Raw genomic sequence first — 23,164 nt, forward strand, 5'->3', positions numbered from 1 at the left:
AGGCCAATAGGGAGGTAAGTGAGGACAAGAGGAACCCTATCCCTGGTGTGGCAGGAGGCTGGGGTGAGGCCAGACGTGCATGAAATGGGAGAGAGGCGGGAGAGGGTAGCATTGATGGGGAAAAAGGAAAGTCCCTTTCTTTGAAGAAGGAGGACATCTCATTAGTCCTGGAATGAAAAGCCTCATCCTGAGGGCAGATGCAGTGGAGACGGAGGAACTGAGAAAAGAGGATGGCATGGAATCAGGGCCTCACCCCAAAGACATACATATTCCAGATGACATCCTGGAGATATCAAAAACAACGGTCAGCAAGCTCCAGGTGGGAACCATCACCATGAAGGACCTCAATTTGAGTGTAGCTGAAACAAGAATTTCAGATTGTATATTGTACATATTCCCCAATATTAAATGGAACTATTGAACTGGTGAATAATTCCAAATAATTTGCCTTTTTCTGGTTACACTGCATATCTGTAAGAAATACTTAATGGCCTGTCAACAGACACTGTCATAATTTAACAAATAAATAACATAACTAGAAGGAAACAGAATAACACATGCATTTTAAGTACATAGGAATGGCACCAAGATTCCAATTTATTAATAAATGGGCAATGTTTCTGATTCTTTTCAAAATATTGGACTCTTGAGCTTTTTCTTTAAGAACAGACATGGATCTCTTCATACCAAACATTTTCATCTTCAATTAAGGTTAAATGTAATACAATAACTTTTTTGCTGTTTCCAGGGAAATAACAACCCAGGTGTCCAGAAATCTGATCCACTTTCTTGTCTCAAGGGGAAATTGATGGTTTCCCATTGAGCACCATAATTTTCTTCTTCATAAATCAAAGTTCTGAGTCTAATTTAGCAAAATTACATTCCCAACAGGAGGCCTCACTTTCCGGCCCACATATTAACAATTTGTATGTGTGACTCAGAGACTTTCTGCTATCAATTATGTCTGTCAATTTGTCAAGCAGTTGTTCACTGGAGATCAGAGCACCTAGGAGACTAAGTAAAGGGCTTGAATCTGTGAAACACGATCGAGAATCACGCAATTTGCTTCCTATGACTATACATGAAGAAATCAAATGGAAATGTCTAACCAGAGTTTGGCAGCTCGTTACAAAGGAACAAATGTACAGCGATTGATTTAACTGTGTTATCATACTACACATAGCTATTAAACTGAAATTGATCTAAAAAAAATTACTCAATGCTCTTTGTCCCAAAAGGGTTTTCTTCCTTCCTAGCTGGAAGGAACACAAAGAAATGCAAAAAAAACATCAATTGATAAAGACCAGCTGGCCCATTGGATCTCTTCCATTCAATCATATTAGAACTGAAATGCAGGATCTCAACGTTTCAAACCACTGTAACTTCCTGGAAGAATAAGTGAAGATTTAAACAAGTAAATGAATCAGAAAGCAAAAGTGACAGGTACACTCTTATTGAAACATGAAAACGATGAATGTCTTTTTTTTCCCTGAAGATTTAGGTGACAGCAAGCTACATAAACTTAATAACCCCCCTCTCTTCCAAAGGCTAAAAGGCACCATTCTCCAGGAACCCAGCTGTTATGAATATCTGTGGTGAACCTGCAATCACTACCATCTCAAATACTGTGTAAATACACCTCTTGGCATTCATTTCTTAGAGAAGGGAAGACCAGGAGCCTTGAAGGTTCTCAACATTGTTAACGATTTTGAGAGAGAAAGCGGGGAGAAATTAGTTCCTCTGGCAACCCTATTATAAGCTAAAGGATACTGATGTAAACTAATTGGTAAATGACAAAGGGTAGAAATTAGGAGAAATTTCTCAATACAAAGGGATGCTAAGGCCTGAAATAGTTGGTGAATTTGAGATGTTCTTGCAAAGGACAACACTGCAAATTTATTGAGAAAATAGCCGAAGCATAATGGATGAAGCCATGAAGTTGGGTTTGTGGAGCACTAAGGTCACTCTTATAAAATTACAAATTAGCTTATTTCCTGGTGGTACTTTTCATCATTCCCCACATTTAATTATCAGCCAACTTAAATAACATGGGAATTATTTCCAGCCGATATATGGATACTCCCTTAGCTAGACATATCCAATGGCCACTGTCCTCCTTGTCAAAGCTCAAAGGAAATGGAACAGAACAGAGCAATGGTAAACAGGTGACCCTGCACCTAGCACTGGTATGATGCAATGCTATCTGGCTCCCTAATTTGCATTATGATCCATCTCATCTCATTCCTAAGAAACATCAGGAAAGAAAACAGCCAATAATCCAACATACAGATATTTTCCTCAGGTCCCCATATATTTTTGAAGTTGAATCTTGAAAGTTTGCATTCCTAATTGCTTGCTGGACTTGCACATCAGCATTCAATGTTAAAGAGCCATTAAGTTACATGGTATGGAAGCAGATTCTCTGACCCAAATCATCCATGCCGACAAGTGCTGGTACTATTTTCATGCATTTGACCCATTTTCCTCTAAACTTTTCCTATCCATGTACTTATCCAAATATCTTATAAATGTTATAATTCTGCCCACTTCCACCTCTGGCAGTTCATTCTCCTCTTTGTGAAAAATGTTGTCTCTCAAGTCCACTTTAAAATTCTGGAGACACAACAGATTGCAAATGCTGAAATCAGGAGCAATAAACATGCTGCTGGAAGAACTCAAGGGTCAAGCAGTATCTGAAATTGTTGGTGGGAAATCTGTGAGAGGAAACATCAACAATTCCTTTCCACCAACAAATGCTCTTGACCCGTTAACCTCTACCAGCAGACTGTCATTTTCCCCCTCTCACTTTAAACCTAAGCCCTCTAGTTTTTGATTCCACTGCCCTGGGAAAGACTTCAGTTATAAGGAGAAACTGGATAGACAACAAAGTTCACCTTACCTGTGCCTCTCATGATTTTATAACCCTCAATAAGGTCATCCTCGGCCACTTTTGTCAAGGGAAAACTGTCCCAGCCTTTCCAGTCAAGCCCTACAGTCCCAGCGACATTGTTCTCAATGCTTTCGACACCCTCTCTGCCTTAATCACGTTGTCCTGCAGTTTTGTGACTAGAACTGAAAATAATACCCCAGGTGCAATCTCAGCAACATCTTGTGAAGTGGTAATGCAAAGTGCCAAACCTTGTATTCATTGTCTCAGATAATGAAGGCAGACATGCTATACTCCTTTATCACCGTTCTGTCCAACTACAAGGGAACCATGACCTTTACCCTTAGTACTCTCTGTTCTAAACACTCCCCAGGACCCTGACATTCACTGAATATATCCTACCATGGTTAAATTTCCTAAAATGATCCATTTTGTGTGGCTGAATTAAATTATATCTGCCCTTCCTTTGACCAGTTTCCTAGCTGATCTACAGGAGGTCATTCTTCACTTCTGTCACACTACCAGTTTTGGTGTCATCACAAAACTTGCTCATCCGACCACCTACACTCCTTCCAAATCATTATCCCGATGACTGGCTCACCCTGGATCCCATATGATCTATCCTTCTGGACCTGCCTGCCATGCAAGACCATCAAAGGCTTTTCTACAATCAATGTAGACAACTCAACCTCATCAATTCTCTTGCTCCCCTCTGCAAAAAAAACCTCAATATTGTGAGATACACAAAACACTGGAGGAAATCAGCGGGCCAGGCAGCAATTATGGAAAAGAGTAAACAGATGATGTTTCAGGCTGAGACCCTTGATGAGGACTGGAGAAAGACCAGATGAGGAGTCGGAGTCAGAAGGTGGGGTGAGAGGAAGAAGAAAAACAAGGTGATAGGCAAAACTGGTTGGGGGGGATGAAGTAAAGAGCTGGGAAGTTGAGTGGTGAAAGAGATACAGGGCTGGAGAAGGGAGAAACTGATAGGAAGACTGAAGGCCATGGAAGAAAGAAAAGAGGGAAGAGCACCAGAGGGAGGTGATGAGGAGGTGAGGAGATAAGGTGAGAGAGGGAAGTGGGAGTGGGGAATGGTGAAAGGTGAGGAGGTGTATCCCAGATATTGCTTCCTGCAATGTCCCAGGATACATGATACATGTACAATGACGCTCAAGTCTGTCTGAGCACAACACCTTTCAATCTCACACCTTAATAAAAATGTCTGCCTTTTGAACTTTGAACCAGGGTACGTGACTTCACATTTTTTCAGTTTGACATTTCCTTGCCATTTATTTATTTATAGACACACAGCGTGGAATGTGGGGGGATCTCATTGAAACCTACTGAATTTTGAAAGGACTAGATAGGGTGGATGTGGAGAGGACATTTCCTATGGTAGGGTATCCAGAACCAGAGGGCACAGCCTCAAAATTGAGGGGCAACCTTTTAGAACAGAGGTAAGGGGGAATATTTTTTAGACAGAAAGTAGTAAATCTGTGGAATTCTCTGCTACAGACTATGGTGGAGGCCAAGTCTGTGATACTTAAAGCAGAAGTTGATAGTTTCCTAATCAGTCTGGGCATTGAAGGATATGGCAAGAAGGCAGGTGTATGGGATTGAGTGGGATCCAGGAGCAGCCATGATGGAATGGTAAAGCAGATTCAATGGGCTGAATGGCCTAATTCTGCTCCTATGTCTTATAGTCTTATGAATCCTTCCAGCCCTTTGAGCCGCGTGGCCCAGCATCCCCAATTTAACCCTGTCCTAATCATGGGACTGTGGGAGGAAACTGGAGCACCCAGATGTCATGGGGAGAATATGCAGATTCCTTACAGGTACCAGCGGGAATTGAACCCAGATCACTGGCACTGACAATGGTTATGCTGAAAACTATGCTACCATGCCACCCTGTGCTCATCTATGTTGTCTTTATCCAGCTGGCCCTAATCTAATCATTCTGGTAATAAGGGTATAAGAAGTAGATTTTTGCAAAAATAAACTTTATTCGTAAGAAATACATGCTAGCAATATAAAACCGTACCCAACATTCTTTACATTCATAGTGCTGTTCTTGTCACACAGTTGCAATGACATTGGATTGATACAATCTGTTTGCAGAGCACCCGTGTTGAAGGTAGTGAGCAGAAATCAATTGATTGGACTTTAGTGAAAGCAGTTTATGTGTGAAATTGAACTCGTCATGGTGTTAGACCAGCTTCTATAAAAACAGATCCAGAACTGTGGCAGTGAACCCTAGGATCTTACACCTGAAGCACCTTGATGGCCTTCTACTAGGTTCCTGCTGTTAGGAACCTTTAAACCATCTTTTCATTACTTGAAATTATTGGAGACAGTTAACAACAGTTCAAGTTGTATTAGCTAATGAAACAAAACAAAATAAATTAAGCATATAAATATTTTTTTTAAACTTAGAAATTAATTGCAGAGATTAAGATGTACCAAAAATTTCATGGAAATATTCACTTGCTTGCATTTATCTTCAAAGAAGTGAAGTTTTCTATCGAACCACATCATCAAGTTCACCGATGACACGACCATGGTGGGTCTCATCAGCAAGAATGACAAGTCAGCTTACAGAGAGGAGGTGCAGTGGCTAACGGACTGGTGCAGAGCCAATAACCTGTCTCTGAATGTGAACAAAACAAAAGAGATGGTTGTTGACTTCAGGAGGGCACAGAGCGACCACTCCCCACTGAACGTCGATAGCTGCTCAGTAGAGATCGTTAAGAGCTCCAAATTTCTTGGTGTTCACCTGGTGGAGAATCTTACCTAGTCCCTCAACACCAGCTCCATAGCAAAGAAAGCCCAGCAGCGACTCTACTTTCTATGAAAGCTGAGGAAAGTCCATCTCCCACCCCCCTATCCTCATCAGATTCTACAGGGGTTGTATTGAGAGCATCCTGAGCAGCTGCATCACTGCCTGGTTTGGAAATTACACCATCTCAGATCGCAAGACCCTGCAGCAGATAGTGAGTTCAGCTGAGTAAATCATTGGGGTCTCTCTTCCCGCCATTACAGACATTTACACAACACGCTGCATCCGCAAAGCAAATAGCATTATGAAGGACCCCACTCACCCCTCATATAAACTTTTCTCCTTCCTGTCATCTGAGAAAAGGCACCGAAGCATTCGAGCTCTCATGACTAGACTATGTAACAGTTTCTTCCCCCAAACTATCAGACTCCTCAATACCCAGAGCCTGGATTGACACCTTACTACCCTATTGTCTTGTTTATTATTTATTGTAATGCCTGCACTCTTTTGTGCACTTTATGCAGTCCTGGATGGGTCTGTAGTCTAGTGTAGTTTTTTTCTGTGTTGCTTTTTAAGTAGCTTAGTCCAGTTTTTGTACTGTGTCATGTAACACCATGGTCCTGAAAAAAACGTTTTCTCATTTTTACTATGTTCTGTACCAGCAGTTATGGTTGAAATGACAATAAAAGTGACTTGACTTAATAAGTGACTGGCATAAACCTTTGGGGCAGGCAGCAAAATGCATCTGGCCTCTCTGCTCAGCACAAGTGTTCTGCTGGAGGTCTTTCTGTTCAGTCATCAGGTGTGTCAGCATCTGACTTCTAGTTTGGCTTTGACTTTTGCGTTACAAAGAACAAATGCAGAAATGTGTCATGGTCAGTTCTGAGTAACTGAGTTCATTAATAACAATTCCTCATGGACTTGTCAGGGCCCATTGGATCTGAATGAATCTATGGAGCAACAATATCCATTTAAATATCATCGATTTAATGAATCAGACTAAGTTGAATTACATCAAATCAAATTCAAGTTTAATTATCATTCAAACATACATGAGTAATGCCAAATGAAACAGTGTTCCTCTGTGACCAAGGTGCAAAATGTACACAGCACATTCAAAATAGCCAGCAAAAATAACCACATACATAGGCCAAGACCCTGAATGACATGTCCTGCAAATTGACTGTACAGATTACTGATGGTGCACAGCCACGGCAATCCAGCATGTCATTCCACTGGTCGAACACTGCAGGACAGCACCAACAGGAGAGGCCAGTCCCAGTGAGCTAATTAGCCATGCTGCCCCGCCTCTGGAATCTCTCTTCTGGACTGCAGCAGCAGACAAGACCCTGCTTTTTGGTCTAGTTCTCACTATAACTGAGGCCATGCAGCTCCCACACCACCTGTCGTACCACCAAACAAGGGAAACAGGCCTGCAGCATCTTACAGGTCTTGCCATCACAAGAGAAACAATCACCCACGGTTATCCTGCACGGCACCTTCATGCACCAACTCCAATGATGGCAGCCACACAGTCTGCACCTAGGCCAGCTCTTCCAATTCTAATCCAGCTCCTTCAAAACACTGGCCAGCTCTGCCAACAACACCTCGGATACCTTGGCCAAAGAACAGCTCACTGATGGGGTGGACCCACAGCAACCAAAGCTCTTGGAGCCCAGGACCATCTTACGATTGTAGATACACACTTAATGAAGGAAAAAGCACCTTTGGTCAGCTCCCAAGAGGCCACTAAGCCTGAACACACTGTCATCTTACCAGAAGATCTTACATCCTCTGAGATTTTGCTAGAAGCTTATGAGATGTAATGCCATTTGTGTAACATTGACTTAAACAGAAGTATTTCAATACAGATCATTAAAAATCAGCAATAATATTTCACTTATTCATATATTCTCACCATTCATTTTCTAGCTTTCCTTCCTCATCACTGCCAGGAGCTACTGCTTGACTACGTTTCATCTCTTTGGACAGCCTTTTACTATCTTTTCGTAAACAAGTACACTGGATTTTGAACAGATGCAAAAGCTCAGAGCATTAGTTGAATGAGGCCTGAAACTAGGGTTGCTCAATCAGTGCCATATGTCACAATCTAGCATAGAGAGAAAAAATGCAGGATTTACAGCTATAAAGTAAGCATACACTAAACAAGCAATGGATTGTCTGCTTTAACCGGTGCATCTGTTCAATGATCAGCCCTTTCAACGTGTTGACTGGTGGGCTTGATGAATTGTATTAAAGTGTATTCAAAGACTATTTTGGCAGCTCTCCCCTTGTCATAATAGCAAGAAAACAGTTGTCAGGCCACAGAAAACCCTCTTGCAGGCTGTCTGTGGTCCACATGCGGTGCAATGGAAGACTGTGTGCTTTTGAATCTGACCACATCACTTTCCCCAATAACACCTTGGCTTGTTTACATTGATTTCTTTCCAACTTCTTTGCATTCATGAGCATTTTACCTCAGAATCAGAATCAGGTTTATTGTCACCGTCTTATCTGTTGTGAAATCTGTTGTTTTGCGACAGCGGACATGCAAAGACACAAAATGCCTATAAATTATGAACTGAATAATTAGTGCAAAAGGAGGTTGTGTTCATGAACTGTTCAGAAATCTGATGACAGAGGAGAAAAATCATTGAGCAATTACTACATATATTTCTGTGAAATGCATTGATGTTGCAAGTATTCTGTGCCATTAGAGACATCTAGATTTGTCTGAAAGCTGTTCTAAGAGATATTATTTAAGCATTTTGATTAAACAATATTTACTTTTGCTACCGATGATATTACATGCAAAATGACTTCAGAAAGAAATACAAAGCACATGGACCAAGAATAAATCTGGCAAAATCGAGGAAGAGCACTAAAGTAAGTTTATGATTCAACTTTTAAGCCAATGCAGCAAAATAAATAATGTTAACGCCATATAGCAGACCTTGAAATGCATTTTATGATGAACATTTTAAAGCAAAGAATGCTGTTTTTGCAGCATCAAAGAAACTTGAATCTCCTTCCATTGTCTGTGCATCATACACACTGCAGGGTGTACTGAGATCAGTGCAGTCAACACTTCTTTGATAGAGTTAGAAATGTTGGAAACAAGAATTCCAACATAAACATCATAGGAGTGCAGGAGGTTTGTACTGGGAGAAACCAGAACTGAAAGTACACAGTTACTCCATTGCACAGCTGCAGCCTACTATCCATGCTGACATCACAGACTCGATGCAGGAGTTTATGCTCTGCAATGTAATGTATAAATATTTTTGCTGTCCAGTTCCTGCTGACTTCTTTTAACATCTATCTGGAGGAAGATTTATGGGTACAATACATAATAATTACAGCATAAAAACAAGAAATATTTTCAGAATTAAGCTTGCTATCATTGATATAAGTCATGAATTATTTGTTGCTTTGCAGCAGCAGTACAGTGTCATACATAAAAAATACTACAAGTTTCATAAGAGGTATTAAAACATAGGTAGTGCAAAAAGAGATCAAAATAGTGTGTTAATGGAACATTCAGAAACCTGATGATGGAGCTTGGGCTGGCAGGTGATCGGCGAATCCAGGTGATAGGGAAAAGGCAGCAGTGTGGGACGGGGGAAAGGGGGACTAGTGTGAGAAGCTGGGGAGTGAAAAGCAGTGAGAACAAAGGACCAGTGGAGATGAAACCTGAAAGAGGAGGAGGTTGTGAACCAGAGGTGAAGGTCAAAGTAGGATGTCAGGGTAGTAGAGAGGAAAGTGACCTCTGTAGTTTCCTTTAGTCCATGCTCCTCCCCTTCCTCCTACCCTTTTATACAAGGGCAGCAATATTATGAAGGATCCCACCCATCCTGCGCATAGATTGCTTGTCCCACTCCCATCAGGGAGGAAGCTGAACAGCACCCATGTCAGGACCATCAGACTCACAGGTAAAGACTTTCCTCAGGCAGTCAGGCTGATTAGCACCTTCACCCACTAGCCCCCCCTTCACCACTACTTTATTATTTTCTGTCAGAGTCACTTTATGTACAGACATTCCTATAGCTTGCATCACCTCATGCAGATATAGTAATGCATATAATCTATCTTATGTAACTATATTTATTGTGCTTTTATTATTGTGTTCTGTATCTTATTGTGTTATTTTTATGCAGCATTAGATCAGCACCAGAGTACCAATTATTTGTTTTCCTTTACACTTGTGTGCTGGAAATGACATTAAACAATCTTGAATCTTCCTGTCCAGTCCCAATGAGGTTCTTGGCCTGAAACTTGTCCATTCATTTTCCTCCCTAAATGTTGCCTGACCTATTGCATTCTTACAGTATTTAGTGTGTATTGATTGAATTGAAGGGGTGGATCAGACATGAGAGAAACTGGCAGGTGCCAAGATGGAGAGAGCCATGACAGTTTCCTAGTTTTCACATTTAGCTAACTAATATAGTATATTTTACATTAAAAATTGCAGGTGTTCCTCTTAATCATCAAGGTTGAATTGTTAATGAGTTCCATGGAATTTAAGCCAGATGTTCAGATATTCCACTCAGCCAGCCTTTCCTTGTGAACTCTGTCGAAGAGGATGTTCACGTATCCATGAGCATGTGAGTGAATGGAAGATGCAATCATTCAGAATGTTACAGTAAATGAAAATTAATAAAAAACAATTGCAGATGCGGGAAACCTAAAGTAAAATTTTCATGCAGGTACAAAAAGCTACATCAGAAGAGAGCAAGGAAGTCTGAACTACAGGAGATAAAGCAGAAAAGAAAAGGAAAACTTTCTGTTTATATTGCAAATTTGGAAGGATTAAGAAGCATACCTGGCAGTAACAATGAGTATGTTAGTAGTTAAGCAGCATATGAATGAATAGGCCCTATTATCTATAAATAGGAAGTTGAGCACGGCAACGTCACACTATTTTAATGAATCCCTTAGCAAAGCCTTGTACAGATTTTACAGACACAGGACATCTCAGATGGCACCATCCTGATTAGTAGAATCATTTATATGTGTGACCACTAGATATTCACGAGCTGCCTCATGAAAACGCCAATGCTATTGAATGGAAATTCCTCTGAAAAGCAGTGGATATGGCCCAGTCCATCAGGGGTAAAGCCCTCCCCTTCACTGAACACATTTATATGAAGTGGTGTCACAGAAAAGCAGTATTCATTGTAAGGACATCCCCCACACAGGCTATGCTCTCTTCTCCCTGTTGCCATCAGGAAGGAGGTACAGGAGCCTCAGTACCCACACCACCAGGTTCAGAAACAGTTATTAACCCTCAACTGTCAGGCACTTGAATTAGAGGGGAAAACTCAATTTCACTTGCCCCATCAGTGAACTGTTCCCAAAGTCTATGGACTCACGTTCAAGGACTCTTCATATCATATTCTCAATATATAATATTATTCTTTTGTATCTGTACAATTTGTTGTCTTTTGCAAATTGGTTGTTTGCCCATTGTGTTGGATGCAGTCTTTCACTGATTCCATTGAGTTTCTGAGTATGCCCACAAGAAAACTAATCTCAGGATTGTATATGGTGACATATCTATACTTTGATAATAAATTTATTCTGTATTTGTAAATTTCTGTCTGGAATACAGCTTAACTGGTTGATTATTGTTAATTATTTTGTGATTTCTACATCAAAACTTGCCCCATTGTTTTGGACAGAACAAAGAAATAATTACTTAGCCTCCATGAATTTGAGCATTCAACCTTCCCTCATCCTTAGCTTTACCTAAAAAGATTCCTGTCTTGAGCTTTTTAATTGGCTCATCTCTCTGCCATCTAGATTATTTTGAGGAAAACACTCAATTTCCACTGCACTTCGTGGAAAGATACTTCATTTTTCTGTTTTTCAATTGTTAAATTGTGTCCCAGATTCCTCACATGAAATAATACTTAAATTGTATTCATTTTATTTATTCCACATCTGCATGAGATCTCCCTTGAGCTATCTAATCCTGAACATATACAACCAAAATTCAATTATTCAACTTAATCCCTTGATTTAACCCTTGAAGCACAAGAATTATTCATTATTTTTAAAAATTTCTTTCTGCTCTTTCCTTCCTCCCAAATAACTTTGAATCAATGTCTCAAGGTTTCTTCCAGTTCCATACACTTTCATTCCAATAATCGCTTGCCTCAAACTTCATCAAATTCCATTTGAAAAGCCGCATCAATAGTTTTGCTCTAACACTATTGAGCTAGGAATTGGCTGCAAATTCCAATGAGATTTTTGTCAGTGTTTACCCACCACATGTGCCAATCCCAACCCTTTTCATTTAACCACATCTGTAGAATTTATTTCTATCCCCATGGACAATGTTTATTCAGTATCACCTTCCATGTCTCAATGTTATTCATTGTCTGTGGTGAAAAATTCCACATTCTTCCTATGTTTTGAGAAACAAACTATACTAAAATTCCCTGTTTTTATTAGTGACCGATTAATACTTAACTCTCCTTGTTTTAGAGTCGTGAAGTCTTAGAAAAGTACAACACAGAAGGAGGCCTTTCAGTCCACCTAGTCTGTAGCAAACCATTTAAGCTGCTACTCCCATGGACCTGCACTGGGACCGCATCCCTCCCTACCCCTACCTGTACCGATCTAAACTTCTCTTAAGCATTGAAATTGAGCTCACTAGGACTGAAGCCCATTCCATACTCTCATGACCCACTGAGTGAAGAAGTTTCCCCTCATGTTGCCCTTAAATTTTTCATCATTCTTTTTTAACCCATGACCTCTGGTTGTGTTCCCATCCTACCTCAGTGAAAAACACCTATCTGTACCCTATTTACCCTATCTATAGCCTTCGTAATTTTGTATACTGATATCAAATCTCCCCCCATTCTCCTATATTCCAAGAGATAAAGTCCACACCTATTCAATATTTCCATACAACTCAAATCCTCCAGTCCCGGAAACATCCTTGTAAATTTACTATGTACTCTTTCAACCTTAGTTACACCTGTCATGTAGGTAGATGACCAAATCTGCACACAATACTCCAAATTAGGCTTCACCAATGTCTTATACAAATTCAACATAACATCTCATTTCTTGTACTCAATACCAATGCACCAAAAGCTTACTTTAAGACCCTATCTACCTGAGCCACCAATTTCAATAAAATATGGAACTGTATTCCCAGATCCCTTTGTTCTACCGCACTCCTCAGTACCCTATTACTCATTGTGTAAGATGGACTCTGGTCGGTCCTACTGAAACACAAGACCTCACACTTGCCTGCATTAAAATCCATCTGCCATTTTTCAGCCTATTTTTCCAGCTGGTCAAGATCCTGCTGGAAGCTCTGATAGTTTTTCTCGCTGTCCACTACACTCCCAATCTTGGTGTCTTCAGCAAAATTGCTGATCCAGTTAACCACATTATCATCTGGATCATTGGTATAGTTGACAAACAACAATGAACCAGCACTGATCCCTGCGGCACTCCGCTAGTCACAAGTCTCCAGTCGGAGAGGCAACCCTCGACTACCACTTTCTGACTTCTCCCACAAAGTCAATGTCAAATCCAATTTACTACTTCATCTTGGATACCAAGCGTCTGACCTTCCTGACCAGCAGGATCTTGCTAAAGTCCATGTACACAACATCCAGTGCATTGCCTTCATCGGCTTCCCTGGTAACTTCCTCAAAAAACTCTACCAGTTTGGTTAGACATAACCTACCATATGCAAAGCCAGGCTGTCTACCCCTAATCAATCCCTGTCAGTCCAAATACTCATATATCCAGTACTTTATAATACCTTCCAATAACTTTCCCACAAGCTCACCAGCCTATAATTTCCTGGTTTACTTTTAGAGACTTTCTTAAACAGCACAACAACATCAGTTATCCTCCAATCCTCTGGTAACACACCCGTCACTATGAATGATTTAAATATCTCTGCAAGGGTCGAGGGAACACCTTGTTAGACCTTATGGATTCATCCACCCTAATTTGCCTCAAGACAGTGTACACCACCTGCTCTGTAATCTGTATTAGGCCCAGGATCTAACTGCTGCTTTGTTTCTCTTCTATGGATGCTCTATCCATTTCCCGAGTAAATACAGATGCAGAAGTCCATTTAAGATCTCCTTTATCTCTTTTGGCACCACCGATAGATTACCATTCTGGTCTTCCAATGGACCAGTTTTTTCCCTTGCAATCCTTTTAACACATCCATAGAATCCCTTAGGGTTCTCCTTCACCTTGCCTGCTAGGGCAACCTCATGCCTTCTTTTAACCATCCTGATTTCATTCTTAAGTCTTCTCTTATAATTCTTATACTGCATAAGACCATAAAACATAGGAGCAGAATGAGGCCATTTGGTCCATTGATTCTGCTCTGCCATTCCATCTGTCTGTCCTGTTACAGCTACTGTTTCCTCAACACTGCCTGCCCCTCCACCAATTCTCATATCATCTGCAAACTTGGCAACAAGGTCATCTATTCCATCATCTAAATCATTGATATACAGGATAAAAAGAAGCGGTCCCAACACTGACCCCTGCGGAACACCACTAGCAACCAGTCAAGGATCCTTTTATTCCCACTTGCTGCCTCCTTCCAATCAGCCAATGCTCTAACCATGCCAGCAACTTTCCTGTAATACCATGGGCTCTTAATTTGTTAAGCAGCCTCATGTGTGGCACCTTGTCAAAGGCCTTCCGAAAGTCTAAATATACAACATCCACTGTGTCCCCTTTATCTATCCTACGCGGAAACCATACTAACTTTGTCCTATCTTGTCCTGTGTCACCAAGTATTCCATAACTTCATCCTTAACAATTGACTCCAACATCTTCCCAATCACTGTGGTCAGGCTAACTGGTCTATAATTTCTTTTCTACTGCTTTCCTCCTTTCTAAAAGAGTGGAATGACATTTGCAATTTTCCAGTCCTCTGGGACCACGCCAGAGTCCAATGGAATATCATTACTAATGCAATCACAAGTTCTACCACTACCTCTTTCAGGATCCTAGGGGGCAGTTCATCTGACCCGGGTGACTTATCTACCCTTAGGTCTTTCAACTTTTAGAGTACTTTATCCCTTGTAATAGCAACTGCACTCACTTCTCTTCCCTCAAACCCTTCAACATCTGGCACACTGCTTGTGTCTTCCACAGTGAAGACTGATGCAAGATACTCATTTAGTTCATCAACCATCTCCTTGTCCCCCGTTATTACTTCTCTGGCCTCATTTTCTAGTGGTCCTATATTCACTCTCTTTTATTTTTTACATGAAAAACTTTTTATTCTCCACTTCGGTATTGTTTGTTAGCTTGCTTTCATATTTCATCATTTCTCTCCTAATGACTCTTTCAATTACTGTCTGAAAGGTTTTTTAAAATTTCCAATCCTCTGTCTTCCCACTAATTTTTGCTTTGTTGTCTGCCCTTTCTTTTGCTTTTACATTAGCTTTGACTTCCCTTGTCAGCCGTGGTTGTACCATTTTGCCATTTGAGTATTTTGCTGTTTTTGGGATACATTTATCCTGCACTATCCTCATTTTTCCGAGAAACTCACACCATTACTGCTCTGCTGTCATCCCTGCCAGCATCTTCTTCCAACTTACTTTGTCCAACCCTCTCTCATGCCACTGTAATTTTCTTTACTCTACTGAAATACTGCTACGTCAGACTTTACATTCTCCCTATCAGATTTCAAGTTGAACTCGATCATACTGTGATCACTGACTCCTAAGGGTCCTTTTATCTTAAGCTCCCTAATCTCATCCGGTTCATTACATAACACCCAATCTAGTATTGATGATCCTCTAGTAGGCTCAACAACAAACTGCTCTAAAAAGCCATCTCGTAGGCCTTCAACAAACTCACTCTCTTGATATCCATTAACAAACTGATTTTCCCCATTTAACTTCCATGTTGAAATCTCCCATGACTATGATTACATCACCATTTTAAGACACCTTTTCTACTTCCTGTTGTAATCTGTAGTCCACATCCCAGCTACTGTTGGGAGGATTGTATATAACTGCCACCAGGGTCTTTTTACTCTTGCTGTTTTTTAACTCACCCACAAGGATTTTAATATCTTCTGATCTTATGTCACATCTTTCTACTGATTTGATGCCATTCTTCAACAGCAGAACTATGTCACCCCTTCTGCCTACCTTCCTAGCCCTCTGATACAATGTGTAACCTTGGACACTCAGTTCTCAATTACCATAAAACCATAAGATATAGGAGCAGAATTAAGCCATTCAGCCCATCAAGTCTACTCCACCATTTCATCATGACTAATCCTGGATCCCACTCAACCCCATACACCTGCCTTCTTGCCATATCCTTTGATGCTTTGACTGTTAAGAAAATGATCCACTTCAGGCTTAAATACACCCGTGGATTTGGCCTCATCCGCAGCCTGTGGCAGAACATTCCACAGATTCACAACTGTCTGGCTAAAAAAATTCCTCCTTACCTCTGTTCTAAAATGTCACCCCTCAATTCTGAGTCTGTGCCCACTAGTTCTGGATACCCCCACCATAGGAAACATCCTCTCCACATTCACCCTATCTACTCCTTTCAACATTCTGTAGATTTCATTGAGATCCCCTCCCCACCCCCAGATTTTTCTAAATTCCAGTGAGTACAGGCCCAGAGCTGCCAAACGCTCCTTATATGTTAACCACTTCTTTCCCAGTATCAACCTTGTGAACCTCCTCTGGACTCCCTCCAATGACAACACATCCTTTTTGACATACGGGGCCCAAACTGTTGACAATACTCTAAGCGTGGCCTGACTAGTGTCTTATAAAGGCTCATAATACATAATACATCCTCTTGCTTTTAGATTCTATTCCCCTTGAAATAAATGCCAACATTGCATTTACCTTCTTTTCCACAGACTCAACCTGTAAATTAACCTTCTGGGAGTCTTGCACAAGGACTCTTAAGTCCCTCTGTACTTCAGATGTTTGAACCTTCTCCCCATTTAGCTAATAATTGTTCCTTTTACCAAAATACATTATCATACATTTTCCAACATTGTTTTCCATCTGGTGCTTCTTGCCCATTCTTCCAATTTGTAAATCATGTTGCATTCACATTGCATCCACAGCACTACCTACCACTTCACCTATCTTCATATCATCCACAAACTTTGTCACAAAGCCATCAATTCCATTATCCAAATCATTGACAAACAATGTGAAATGTTGCGCTCCCAATACTGACCCATGAGGAACATCACTAATCACTGGCAGCCAACCAGAAAAGGCTCCTTTTATTCCAACTTGCTGCCTCCTGCCTGTCAGCCATTCCTCTTTCCATGTCAGTATCTTTCCTGTAACACCACAGGATTTTATCTTGTTAAGCAGCCTTATGTGCAGCACCTTATCAAACGCCTTCTGAATATTCAAGTAATTAACAACCACTGCCTCTCCTTTGTCCACCCTGCTTGTTACTTCCTCGAAGAACTCTAACAGATTTGTCAGGCAAGATTTCCCTTGATAGAAACCAGGCTGACTTTGACTTATTTTATCATTAGTCTCCAAGTACCCTGAAACCACATCCTTAATAATAGACTCCAACACGTTTCCAACCACTGAGGTTAGGCTAACTGGCCTATAATTTCCTTTCTTTTCCATTCCTCCCTTAAAGAGTGGATTTACAGAATAGGTTGAACAAGTTAGGTCTCTATTCATTGGAGCGTAGAAGGTTGAGGGGGGATTTGATCGAGGTATTTAAAATTTTGAGAGGGATAGATAGAGTTGACGTGAATAGGCTGTTTCCATTGAGAGTAGGGGAGATTCAAACAAGAGGACATGATTTGAGAGTTAGGGGGCAGAAGTTTAAGAGAAACACAAGGGGGTATTTCTTTACTCAGAGGGTGATAGCTGTGTGGAATGAGCTTCCTGTAGAAGTAGTAGAGGTCAGTTCAGTTGTGTCATTTAAGGTAAAATTGGATAGGTATATGGACAGGAAAGGAGTGGAGGGTTATGGGCTGAGTGCGGGTAGGTGGGACTAGGTGAGATTAAGAGTTCGGCACGGACTAGGAGGGCCGAGATGGCCTGTTCCCGTGCTGTGATTGTTATATGGTTACTTAAATGAGAGGGATAGTGATAAATTGCAGGACTGTGCTAGATTAGCTGATGAGTATGTTTTAATCCATATGAATAAATTTCCTCAGGGCAGAAATTTTAAGAGGAAAAATAACATGGAGACTCAAGGTAAATGAGAAATTAAATCAGAAGTTAATGAGAAAGGTAAGGAGGAAGGAAAGCCTGTGAAGGAAAGACAGTTTGGTCTTATTTGTAACTATTGTAAGAAGCCTGGCCATGTAATAGCTAACTGTTTCAGATTGAAAAAGAAGGAGAAGGAAGCAGTTCCAGATGCTTGTGTGCAACATACTGAAGCACCTGTAAAGTTACAGGGTTTGATAAACACAAATGAGGCTTTGTTAGAGTCTGATCATGTTAAAGAGGGATATGATCATTTTATAACTGAAGGGTTTGTATCCTTGAAAGAAGGATCTACTCTGGTGCCAATAAAAATCCTTAGGGATACTGGAGCTTCTCAATCACTGATGTTTGACAGTGTGTTGAAGTTTAATGGAGAGTCTGATACTGGTGAGGCAAATTATGTAAGAGGTGTTGGGAGTGATTTTATGCCTGTACATTTGCATAAAGTAAATTTAAAGTCAGGGTTAGTTACAGGATTTGTCGAAGTAGGATTACAGCATAGCTTACCTGTGAAGGGTATTTCTTTATTGTTAGGTAATGACTTGGCAGGTGGAAAAGTTTTTCCTGAAGTGCATTTGTCAATGGAGTCAGAGGAACCAGAGATGAATTCTAACACAGATTCTTCCTGTGTTGTGACTAGAGCTATGGCTAAAAAGATTGATGTGCAGAATGAGTTTGTTACTCAGGACTGTTCAACTCAGGATTCAAGTTTTGGGGATGTGTCAGAGACTTTCTTATCTTCGTTGTTTGAACAAGGTTCTTGGAGGAAGTCTGTCTATAAAGATTTATCTCTGTCTCGGAAGGAGATGATAGCAGAGCAGAATAGAGATCTTGAGATTATAAAATTAAGAGAGCAAGCTTTACTAGGTAGTGAAATTGAGAAGGTGCCAGTAGGATATTACTTGGAAAAAGGAGTGTTGATGAGGAAGTGGAGATCGCCTACAATTCCTGCAAGTGAGGATTGGAATGTTGTTTACCAGGTCGTTGTTCCGAAAGCTTATCAAAATGAGATTTTGACTTTAGCTCATAGTGTGCCTTTAGGTGGACATCAAGGGGTAAGGAAAACTGTGGACAAGATTTTAAAACATTTTTACTGGCCTGGTCTGAGAAAAGATGTGGCGATGTTTTGATTGCCATACGTGCTATCGTAGAGACAGAAATATGGGAAGAGGGGGTGGGGTGGCCCTGTTGGTGAGGAATGAGATTCAGTCCTTAGCAAGAGGTGACTTGGGAACAGGGGAAGTAGAGTCTGTGTGGATTGAGCTGAGGAACAGTAAGGGTAAAAAGACCCTAATGGGTGTTGTGTACAGGCCCCCAAACAGTAGCGTGAATATTGGGTACAAGTTGATTAGGGAGTTTACATTGGCATGTGCTAAAGGTAATGCAGTCGTTATGGGAGATTTCAACATGCAGGTGAACTGGGAGAATCAGGTAGGTGCTGGACCCCAGGATAGGGAGTTTGTGGAGTGTCTAAAGGATGTATTTTTGGAACAGCTTGTGCTTGAGCCAACCAGGAACAAGGCTATTTTGATCTTGAAGTAAAGGAGCCATTAGGAAGTAGTGATCATAACATGATAAGTTTTTATCTACAATTTGAGAGGGATAAGGGCAGATCAGAGGTGTCAGTGTTGCAATTAAATAAAGGAGACTACGGAGCCATGAGGGAAGAGCTGGCCAAAGTTAAATGGGCGGATGCCCTGGCAGGAAAGACAGTGGATCAGCAGTGGCAGATATTCTTGGGGATAATACAAAAGATGCAAAAGCAGTTCATTCCAATGAGAAGGAAGGATTCAAAGAGGGGGAAGGGGCCACAGTGGTTGACAAAGGAAGTCAGAGATTGTATAGCATTAAAGAAAAAGAAGTATGACAGGGCTAAGATGAGTGGGAATACAGATGATTGGGAAAGTTTTAAGGAACAGCAGATCTTAACTAAAAAAGCAATACGGAGAGAAAAAATCAGGTATGAGCTCAGTCTAGCCGGGAATATAAAAGGGGATAGCAAAAGCTTCTTTAGCTATGTGAAGAGAAAGAAGATAGTTAAGAACAATGTTGGCCCCTTGAAGAATGAATTGGGAGAAATTGTTATGGGAAACAGGGAAATGGCAAAAGAATTTAATGCGTACTTTAGATCTGTCTTCACCAGGGAGGACACAAGCAATCTCCCAGATGTATGGATGGGCCATGGTCATAAGATATCAGAGGAATTGAGACAGATTGACATTAGGAAAGAAACTGTGATGAGTAGACTGGTAGGACTGAAGGCTAATAAATCCCCAGGTCTGCATCCGAGGGTTCTAAAAGAGGTGGCTCAGGAAATTGCGGATGCATTGGTAATCATTTTCCAATGTTCCTTAGATTCAGGAACAGTTCCTGAAGATTGGAGAGTGGCTAATGTTATCCCACTTTTCAAGAAGGGAGGGAAGGAGAAAACGGAGAACTATCACCCTGTTAGCCTAACGTCAGTCGTGGGGAAGATGCTTGAGTCCATTATTAAGGACGAAATAGTGGCACATCTTGATGGCAGAAATAGAATTAGGCCGAGCCAGCATGGATTTACCAAGGGCAAATCATGCTTGACTAATCTGTTGGAGTTTTTTGAGGGTGTGACAAGGATGTTAGATGAGGGTAAGCCAGTGGATGTTGTGTACCTAGATTTTCAGAAGGCATTCGATAAGGTGCCACATAGGAGATTGGTGAGTAAAATCAGAGCTCATGGCATTGGGGGCAGGGTTTCAACATGGATAGAAAACTGGTTGGCAGATAGAAAGCAAAGGGTAGCAGTGAATGGGTGTTTCTCGGACTGGCTGGATGTGACTAGTGGGGTACCACAGGGCTCTGTATTGGGACCACAGCTCTTTATGATTTATGTCAATGATTTAGATGAGGGCATTGAAAACTATATCAGCAAGTTTGCTGACGATACTAAACTGGGTGGCAGTGTGACATACGAAGAGGACGTTAGGAGAATACAGGGAGACTTGGATAGGCTGGGTGAGTGGGCAGATACTTGGCAGATGTCATTCAATGTGAATAAATGTGAAGTTATCCACTTTGGAAGCAGGAACAAGAGGGCAGAGTATTGTCTGAATGGTGTAGATTTAGGTAAGGGAGAAATGCAAAGAGACCTAGGAGTCCTAGTTCACCAGTCAATAAAGGTGAATGAGCAAGTGCAACAGGCAGTGAAGAGGGCAAATGGAATGTTGGCCTTTGTTACAAGGGGAATTGAGTACAAGAGCAAGGATGTCCTTTTGCATTTGTACAGGGCCCTGGTGAGACCACACCTGGAATATTGTGTACAGTTTTGGTCTCCAGGTTTAAGGAAGGACATTCTGGCAATTGAGGAAGTGCATCGTAGATTCACTAGGTTGATTCCTGGGATGGCAGGGCTGTCTTACGCAGAGAGATTGGAGAGATTGGGCTTGTACACCCTGGAATTGAGGAGATTGAGAGGGGATCTGATTGAAATGTTTAAGATAATTAAAGGATTTGATAGGATTGAGGCAGGAAATATGTTTCAGATGTTGGGAGAGTCCAGTACCAGGGGGCATGGATTGAGAATAAGAGGTCAGATATTTAAAACAGAGTTGAGGAAGAGCTTCTTCTCCCAGAGAGTTGTGGAGGTGTGGAATGCACTGCCTCGGAAGACGGTGGAGGCCAATTCTCTGGATGCTTTCAAGAAGGAGCTAGATAGATATCTGATGGATAGGGGAATCAAGGGATATGGGGACAAGGCAGGGACTGGGTATTGATAGTGAATGATCAGCCGTGATCTCAGAATGGCGGTGCAGACTCGAGGGGCCGAATGGTCTACTTCTGCACCTATTGTCTATTGTCTATTGTCTAAAACGTGCCATACTTGTCAAATTGTGGGTAAACCAAATCAGGTTACACCAGTAGCTCCATTACAACCTATTCCAGCATTTGGTGAACCATTTTCTAAAGTTATTGTAGATTGTGTTGGTCCATTACCAAAGACAAAAACTGGTTATCAGTATTTGTTGACTGTCATGTGTACTTCGTCTAGGTTTCCAGAGGCAGTACCACTTAGGAATATAAAAGCTAAAACTGTGACAAAGGCCCTTATAAAATTCTTTACTTATTTTGGATTACCTAAGGAAATACAAACTGATCAAGGCAGTAATTTTATGTCTGGATTGTTTCAACAGATAGTTTATAAATTGGGAGCTAAGCAAATTACTTCGTCTGCATACCATCCAGAGTTGCAAGGTGCCTTGGAGAGGTTTCATTCTACCCTCAAGAATATGATTAGGATATATTGTGTGGAAAATGAAAGTGACTGGGATGAGGGTATAAATTTACTTTTGTTTGCAGTAAGGGAATTGGTACAGGAATCTTTAGGTTTTAGTCCATTTGAACTTGTGTTTGGGCATAGAGTTAGAGGACCTTTAGCTTTAGTGAAAGAACAGTGGATTAGTAAGGAAGTACACACTAATTTGTTGGACTATGTTTTGAGATTTAAGGACAGGTTACATAAAGCTTGTCGCTTAGCCAAGGAAAATTAAAAATTGGCTCAGGAGAAAATGAAGACTTGGTATGATAAAGAAGCTAGGATGAGGATGTTTAAGCCTGGAGATAAGGTGTTGGTTCTTTTCCCAGTGCAGACAAATCCTTTACAAGCTAGATTTCATGGTCCTTATGAAATTGTGTCTAAAATCAATGATGTGGATTACGTGATAAAAACTCCAGATCGTAGAAGGTCAACTCAAGTTTGCCATATAAATATGATAAAACCATATTTTGAGAAACAATCTGATACTGTGACTGTTGTGATTAGTGAGAATGAGTTTGATTTAACTAGGAACATGATAGATGATTCATCTGAATTTCATTCTAAATCCAACATTAAATTACAAATTGCAGCCAACAGGATGAGTTGCAACATAAAATGCAGACAGAATAGGAAAGGGTGAATACCGTACTGAAGCTGTTTATTTGAATGTGCGCAGGATATGGAATAAGGTCAATGAACTTGTAGCACTGTTACAGATTGGCATATATGATGTAGTAGGTATCACTGAATCTTGGCTGAAAGTAGATTACAGTTAAGCTAGGAGCTGAATGTCCAAGCATTGTATCGAAAGGACAGGCAAGAAGATAGAGGGTGTGGCTCTGTTTGTAAAAAATGAAATCAAATCTCTATAAAGAGGTGACATAATTTTGTAATGATGATGTTCAATCATTGTGTATGAAAGAACTGCAAGGGTAAAAAGACCCTGATTGGTGTTTTATACAGATTCCCAAATGGTAGTTGGG

Source organism: Hypanus sabinus, chromosome 14, assembly GCF_030144855.1.
Source record: "Hypanus sabinus isolate sHypSab1 chromosome 14, sHypSab1.hap1, whole genome shotgun sequence".
In the NCBI taxonomy this organism is placed as follows: domain Eukaryota; kingdom Metazoa; phylum Chordata; class Chondrichthyes; order Myliobatiformes; family Dasyatidae; genus Hypanus; species Hypanus sabinus.